At 36.8% G+C, this 8,023-nt stretch overlaps 1 protein-coding gene across 1 annotated transcript in view; it reads right to left on the bottom strand.

The window, feature by feature from the left end:
• The window catches only part of CB1H4orf17 (chromosome B1 C4orf17 homolog), a 49,082-nt gene extending 43,239 nt beyond the window's left edge, over window positions 1–5,843 (bottom strand). Inside the window, exon 1 of the mRNA XM_015069077.3 lies at window positions 5,539–5,843. The gene's annotated coding sequence lies outside the window, so the exon portion shown is untranslated. The remainder of the gene's footprint in view (window positions 1–5,538) is intronic.
• Window positions 5,844–8,023: the final 2,180 nt, after the last annotated feature.

Here is an 8,023-nt window from a genome sequence, read left to right on the forward strand (position 1 = left end):
AATTAAAAACACACTAGAGGGAATGAATAGTAGACTAGAGGAAGCAGAATGGATTGGTGACCTGGAGGACAGAGTAATGGAAAGCAATCAAACTAAACAGGAGAAAGAGAAAAACATAATAAAAAGTGAAAATTGACTAAGGGAACTCAACAACACCATCAAGCACAATAACATCTGCATTATAGGGACCCCTATAAGAGAAAGGAAAGGGGGCAGAAAATTTACATGAAGAAATAATAGCTGAAAACTTCCTGAATCTGAGGAAGGTAAACAAAATCAACTCAAGGAAGTTCACACCAAGGCACATAGTACTTAAAATGGCAAAAAATAAGTAGTGATAAAGAGAGAATTTTAAAAGTAGCAAGATAAAAGAAACAACTACATATAAGGAAAACCCCCATAAAGCTACCAGGTGGCTTTTTAGCAAAAACTTTGCAGAAGGGAGTAGCATGATATATTCAAAATGCTGTAGCATGATTTATTCAAAGTGCTGAGAAATAAAAACCTGTGACCAAGAAAACTCTATCCAGCAAGACTATTATTCAGAATAGAGACAAAGATAAAGTTTCCCAGACAAACAAAAGTTAAAGGAATTCATCACCACTAACCCAGCCCTACAAGAAACGTCAAAGGGGACTCTGAGTGGAAAGGAAAGGCCATAAGTAGGAGTAAAAACGGAAGGAACCATAAAAGCACTAAAATCAAGTATATCTATGAAAATCAGTCAAATGACCCATAAACTAAAAGGATGTAAATATGACACTATATACCTAAAACATAGGGGGAGAGGGGAGAGGAGTAAAAAATCAGGTGCTTTTAGAATCAGTTCAAATTTAAACAACCGTCAACTTAATATACAAACCTAATGATAACCACAAATCAAAAACCAGTAATAGATATGCAAAAAATAAAGAGAAAGGTATCCAAGCATATCACTAAAGAAAGCCAGCTCAATTGGTTAAGCATCCACTTCAGCTCAGGTCATGATCTCACAGTTTGTGAGCCCATGTTGGGCTCTGTGCTGACAGCTCAGAGCCTGAAGCCTGCTTCAGGCTCTGCGTTTCCCTCTCTCTCTCTGCTTCTCCCCCACTTGCTCTCTCTCTCTCTCTCTCTGTCAAAGATAAATTAAAAAAATAAATAAATAAATTGAAAAAAGAAAGAAGAATAAAATAGAAGAAAGGAATAGAGATGAACTACAAAAAATAACCATAAAACAATGAACCAAATGGTAAAAAGTACATACCTATCAATAATTACTTGGAATTTAAATGGAAAAAATACTCCAATCAAAAGACACAGGGTGACAGAATGGATAAAAAAGCAAGACCCATCAATAAGCTGCCTGCAAGAGACTAATTTCAGACCTAAAGACATATGCACATTGAAAGTGGAGGGATGGAAAAGCATTCATCATGCAAATGGCAGTGAAAAGAAAGATGGGATAGCAATACCTGTATCAGACAAAATAGACTTTAAAACAAAGACTGTAACAAGAGACAACACTATATAATCACAAAGGGAACAATCCAATAAGAAGATATACCAATTATAAATATTCATGCACCCAACATAGAAGCACCCAAATACATAAAGCAACTATTAAAAAAGGAAGTAATAAGTAGTAATACAATAACAGTAGGGGACTTTAACACCCCACTTATACAATGGACAGATCATCCAAACAGAAAATCAACAAGGAAACAGTAGCTTTGAATGACACATTGGAACAGATGGATCTAACAAATATATTCAGAACATTCCATCCTACAACAGCAGAATACACACTTTTTTCAAGTGCACATGGAAGATTCTCCAGATTACATTACATATTATGCCACAACACAAGTCTCAACAAATTCAGAAAGATTGAAATCATACTGTGCATCTTTTCTGACCACAACAATATAAAACTAGAAATCAACCACAAGAAAAAAAAAATCTGAAAGAGTACAAATATATGGCAGTTAAATAACATGCTACTAAACAATCATTAAATCAGCCAAGAAACTAAAGGGAACATCAAAAAATACACAGAAAGAAATGAAAATGAAAACACAAAAGTCCCAAATCTTTGGGATCGGCAAAAGCTATTCTGAGAGGAAGTTTATACAACACAGGCCTACTTCAAGAAGCAAGAAAAATCTCAAATAAACAACCTGACCTTACACCTAAAGGAGCTAGAAAAATAAGAGGAAAAAAATCCAAAACCAGCAGAAGGAGGGAAATAATAAAGATTAGAGCAGAATTAAATGAAATAAAACCTAAAAAAACAATAGAACAGATCAATGAAACCAGGAGCTGGTTCCTTCATAAGATCAACAAAATTGATAAAACTTTAGAAAGACTCATAAAAAAAAAAAAAAGAAGAGAGAGAGACAGAGATGGGGTGCCTGGGTGGCCCAGTCAGCTGAGGGTCTGACTTCAGCTTAGGTCACGACCTCATGTTTCAAGAGTTCAAGCCTTGCTTCAGGCTCACGGCTGTCAGTGTGGAGCCCACTTTAGATCCTCTGTCCCCCTCTCTGCATCTCCCTTGCTTGTGCTCTCTCTTTCAAAAATAAATAAATGTTACAAAAAAGACAGGACTCAAATAAACAAAATCAGAAATGAAAGATGAGAAATAACAATTAACACCATAAAAAGACAAAGGATTATAAAAGAATATCATAAAACATTATATGGCAACAAATTGGGCAACCTAACAGAAATGGATAAATTCCTAGAAACATATAAACTATCAAAATGGGATCAGGAAGAAATAGAAAAATTGAATAGACTGATTAGTAGCAATGAAATTGAATCAGAAATCAAAAATTCCCTAACAAAAAGTCTAGGACCAGAGGGCTACAAGTGAATTCTACCAATCATTTAAAGAAGAATTAATACCTACTTTTCTCAAACTCTTCCAAAAAGTACAAGAGGAAGGAAAAACAAAACTGGAGGTATCAAAATCCCAGATTTGAAGTTACATTACAGAGCGGTAGTAACCAAAACAGTATGGTACTGACACAAAAACGGAAACATAGATCAATAGAACAGAATAGAGAGCCCAGAAATAAACCATGATTATATGGTAAATTAATCTTTGACAAAGCTGGAAAGAACAGGCAGTGGGGAAAAAGACAGTCTCTTCAATAAATGGTGTTGGGAAAACTGGGCCACTTTCTTACAGCACACACAAAAATAAACTCAAAATGGATTAAAGACCTAAATGTGAAACTTGAAACCATGAAAATTCTAGAAGAGAACACAGGCAGTAATTTCTCTGACATTGGTCCTGGCAACATTTTTCCAGATATGTCTCCTGAGGCAAGGGAGACAAAAGCAAAATTAAACTATTGGGACTACATCAAAATAAAAAGCTTCTGCACAGCAAAAAAACACCACTGACAAAACTAAAAGACAGCCAACTGAATGGGAGAACATGTTTGCAAATGACATATCTGATAAAAGATTAGTATCCAAAATATATAAAGAACTTACCAAATTCAACACCAAGGAAACAAATAATCCAATTAAAAATTAGCAGAAGATATGAACAGACATCTTCCCAAAGAAGACATACAGATGGCCCATAGACACATGGAAAAATGCTCAACATCATTCATCATCAAGGAAATGCAAATCAAAACCACAATGAGATATCACCTCACACCTGTCACAATGGCTAAAATCAAAAACAAAAGAAACAAGTGTTGGCGAGGATGCAAAGAAAAAGGAACCCTTGTACACTGTTGGTGGGAATGCAAACTGCTGCAACCACTGTGGAAAACAGTATGGAAGTGCCCAAAAACTTAAAAATAGAATTCCCATATAATCCAGTAATTCCACCACTGGGTATATTTGCCTAAAGAATACAAAAACACTAACTCTAAAAGATATATTCTCCCCTATGTTTATTGCAGCATTATTTACAATAGCCAAATTATGAAAGTAGCTCAGTGTTCATCAACAGATGAATGGATAAAGAAGTAGTATCTATACCATTTATATATGTATATATTGCAACAACATGGATGAACGTAGAGGCTATCATCCTAAGTGAAACACGTCAGTCAGAGAAAGTCAAGCACCATATGATTTCACTCACATGTGGAACTTAAGAAAACAAATGAAGAAAGAAAGAAACAAAAAAGATAAACAGATTCTTAACTATAGAGAACAAACTGGTGGTTACCAGAAGGGAGGTGGGTGTGAGAATGGGTGAAATAAGAGAAGGGGATTAAAGAGTGTATTTATCATGATGAGCACTGTGTAATGTAATTGTTGAATCACTATGTTGTACAACTGAAACTAATATAACACTATATATTAACTGTACTGGAATTAAAATTTAAAAAAAGTTTATCCATCAAATATTAATTGTCCTAAGTGCAATATGGTATCTTACACTGGATACTTGAGTAGAATAAAAGGCCTAGAATGCATCTTCTATGGGGATTATCCCACTTTTGCTTTTTTTCCTTTATGCTTAACTGTCTACTGGATATGTCCACTTAGAAGTCTTACAGACACTTGAGAAAATGGTTTGTGCTCAGCCAAATAATAATAACATAGTAGTATCATGTATCAAATGCTTGTTTTCAAATCAGAGTCAGTGTTGTGTTGAGGACTTTACATGGATTATCTCAATTTTTACAACTCTTTGAAGTAGATATTATTCTTATTAGATATTATTATTCTCATTTTATATGGACAAAACTTAGGTTTGGAGAGGTTAAATAATGTTCTCAAGGACATGTGGTAATGGCCTAACTCAAGTTGGCCTGCCTAACACAACTAATGATTACCTCTAGAGCTATTTAAAGCCCTGTGCACTATGATTAACTTGGAAATGTAATGCAAACACTTAGAAATGCGTTCTACCATTCTAATTCTGTTCTGGGGGTTTTTAACATCTAATATCTTTAAGGAAGCCCTTTGTGCCAGGCTTAAACACTTGAAATACGCCTAGTCCTCAATGAGATGTGCTCTAAGTATAAAATATATATGGAATATTGAAGACTTATTAGAAAAATAAAATAAAATAATTAATAACTTTTAGTATTCATTATACTTTTAAATGATAACATTTTGAAAAGATCAGCTTCAGTAAAATGTTGTTAATATCCATTTCACCCATTTATTTATACTCTTTTTAATGTGGCTACCAGGAAACTTAAAATTGCATGTGTGGCTCACATTACAGTTCTATTGGACAGCACTCTTTCACCTTGCCCCAGATGCAAAAACATTCTGCTTCTCACATGGATTCTCTTTGACAGGTATTGACCCTTAATATTTCAAAACTGAACACAAACAAAGAGTCCTCTTCACCGATACCAGACTTGAAGCTGATCTTTGGAGTATAAATAAATTATCTGATAACTGTTACAACAGATCCTTAGAATACTGTAGGCTTGATAAAGGCTTTCTAAATTTCCTAGGAAAATAAGCTGAGCTAAGGATCAAGGAGGCATGTCTCCAAGCATTCAATTCAATACCAGCTAAATAATTAGGATTCTGCATTGCATAAAGGAGAGCTAGAAAATAACAACATACCTTTAGACTGGCTGATGTCTAGTGATTTGGAGACAGCATGGACATTACAGGAAAAGTCCATTTTTAGTTTTCCTTATCTTTGAAAGACAATCACAAGTCAGTGCTCTTGTTTTATTGGGTGAATGAGGGAGCCATTCATTCATGTTCACAACTTCTTATGTTTTTTTTCATAACGAGGGGAGATGTGAAGAATACTTGCAGGATTTCCTGTGGGTCAGGCTTCTTCTCTGCGCCACAAACGTAGATGACCCTGAACAAGGGGATGCAGAGGAGGCTCAGATGAAGCACTGAGGTTGGCAAAGGAGAAACGGTAGATTACTATGTTGTTGTGAGCTCTCATGCTTCCAACTCTATTATCTTTACCATAGTTTTCATCTGAGAGTAAGGAAATAGTGAGTTAACTTTTAAAGGTTTCATAATTTTAATAATTCTTATTAATTTTTATTTTGGAATAATTTTATTTTACTCATTTGTTTTTTTATTTTTTAAATGCTTATTGTATTTTTGAGACAGAAAGAGACCGCGCATAAGCGGGGGAGGGGCAGAGAGGGAGACACACACACAGAATCTGAAGCAGGCTCCAGGCTCCGAGCTGTCAGCACAGAGCCCAACGTGAGGCTCTAACTGGTCAACCATGAGATCACGACCTGAGCCGAAGTCAGACACTCAACCTACTGAGCTACCCAGGCGCCCCTGGAATAATTTTAGATACATAGAAAAATTGCAAAGATAGCACATAATGTTCCTGTATAGCCTTTGTCCAGTTTCCCCTAATCTTCCACGACTGTGGTACATTTGTTAGAACCAAGAAACCAACATTAGTACATTATTATTAACTGAACTTCAGATTTCACTTGGATTTCAACAGTTTTCCCACTAATATCCTCTCGTTCTGTTTCAATATTCAACACAAGATGTCATATTGCATTTGGCACAAGCTGAGATATGACTTGCCCAAGGTAGGGATTATGGATTTTTATGACAGCTCTGTTGAAGTATAATTGATATACAAAAAGCCTGCACATATATAATGTATATAATCTGAGGAGTCTGGACATAACAGATACCCATTAAACCAACATCACAATTAGAGTACCAGACGTATCCATCACCCCCAAAAGTTTCCTCATTCCATTTTTGTGGTTGTTGTTTTCATGGTATGAACATTTAATATGAGAAATACACTTTTAACAGATTTTTAAGTGCACAATATAGTAGTATTATTAACCATAGGCACCATGTTGTACAGAAGTTCTCTGGAACTTACTTGTCTTTCGTAACTGAAGTTTTATACCCACTGAGTAACAACTTCTCACTCATTCCTCCCTGCAGCTCCTGGCAACCACCCTTCTACTCTGCTTCTGTGAGTTTGATTTTTTAAGAGACCTCACAGAGTGGAACAGCAATATTTGTCCTTCTGTGACGGACTTATTTTACTTAGCATGATGTCCTCTAGTCTCATCCACAATGTCACATATAGCAGGATATCTCTTATTAAGGTTGAATAGGGGCATCTGGGTGACTCAGTCGGTTAAGTGTCCAACTTTAGCTCAGGTCATGAGCTCACAGTTCATCAGTTCAAGCCCCTCATAGGGCTCTATGCTGACAGCTCAGAGCCTAGAGCCTGCTTTGGATTCTGTGTCTCCATCTCTCTGCCTCTCTCTCTCTCTCTCTCTCTCTCAAAAGTAATTAAACATTTAAAAAATTTAAGGATGAATAATATTCCCTTGTATGAAAATATATAATCCCTACTTTGGACAAATGGGAAGATTCCAGAGAAATGGGTCCTCTCATTTCACCCTGTCTTGGGAGCACACTACAGAAAATTATCTCATTAGATTAGCTAGTTAAGATCTTGGAAGCTAGCTAAGATCTTGGGTGGTTCAGTGGGTTAAGCGTCCAACTCTTGATTTTGGCTCAGGTCATGATCTCACAGTTCATGGGATGGAGCCCCATATTGAGCTCCATGCTGACAGTGCAGAGCCTACTTGGGATTCTCTCGTTCCCTCTCTCTCTGCCCCTCTCCCATGCTCTCTCTCAAAATAAATAAATAAAACTTTAAAAAAAGGCCTTGGAAGGGATAAAAAGTTAATGTGACATAGAACAGGTATGTTTTGAACAGTCTTGTGACAAAGGGGAAAGAGACTGGACAGAATGACATATAACCTGCTGACCAGGAGAGAGTGAAGGAGTTGCCTGAGGAGGGCAGTAGGCCCGCCCCAGAGTGAGTGGGTGGGTGGGCCAGGCTGGGGCAGGCTGGAGTGTGCATCTCTCTTCCACACTAGATGGGAGCCTCTGAGCACTGGGGCCTGTGTCCTCCTCATCTTCCTACTCCTCCCTGTGATTTGCACACAGCAGCTCAGCACATACTGCATGGTGGTTAGTTGAAAAGGGAACGTCCTAGAGAAAAATCTGATAATAGCATAAAGGTGGGTGAAGTCTGAGAAAGGCAGGACAGGGGAAAAGGGAGGAAAGGCCTTAACAG

The sequence above is a fragment of the Acinonyx jubatus genome, chromosome B1 (genome assembly GCF_027475565.1).
Source record: "Acinonyx jubatus isolate Ajub_Pintada_27869175 chromosome B1, VMU_Ajub_asm_v1.0, whole genome shotgun sequence".
Classification (NCBI taxonomy): Eukaryota; Metazoa; Chordata; class Mammalia; order Carnivora; family Felidae; genus Acinonyx; species Acinonyx jubatus.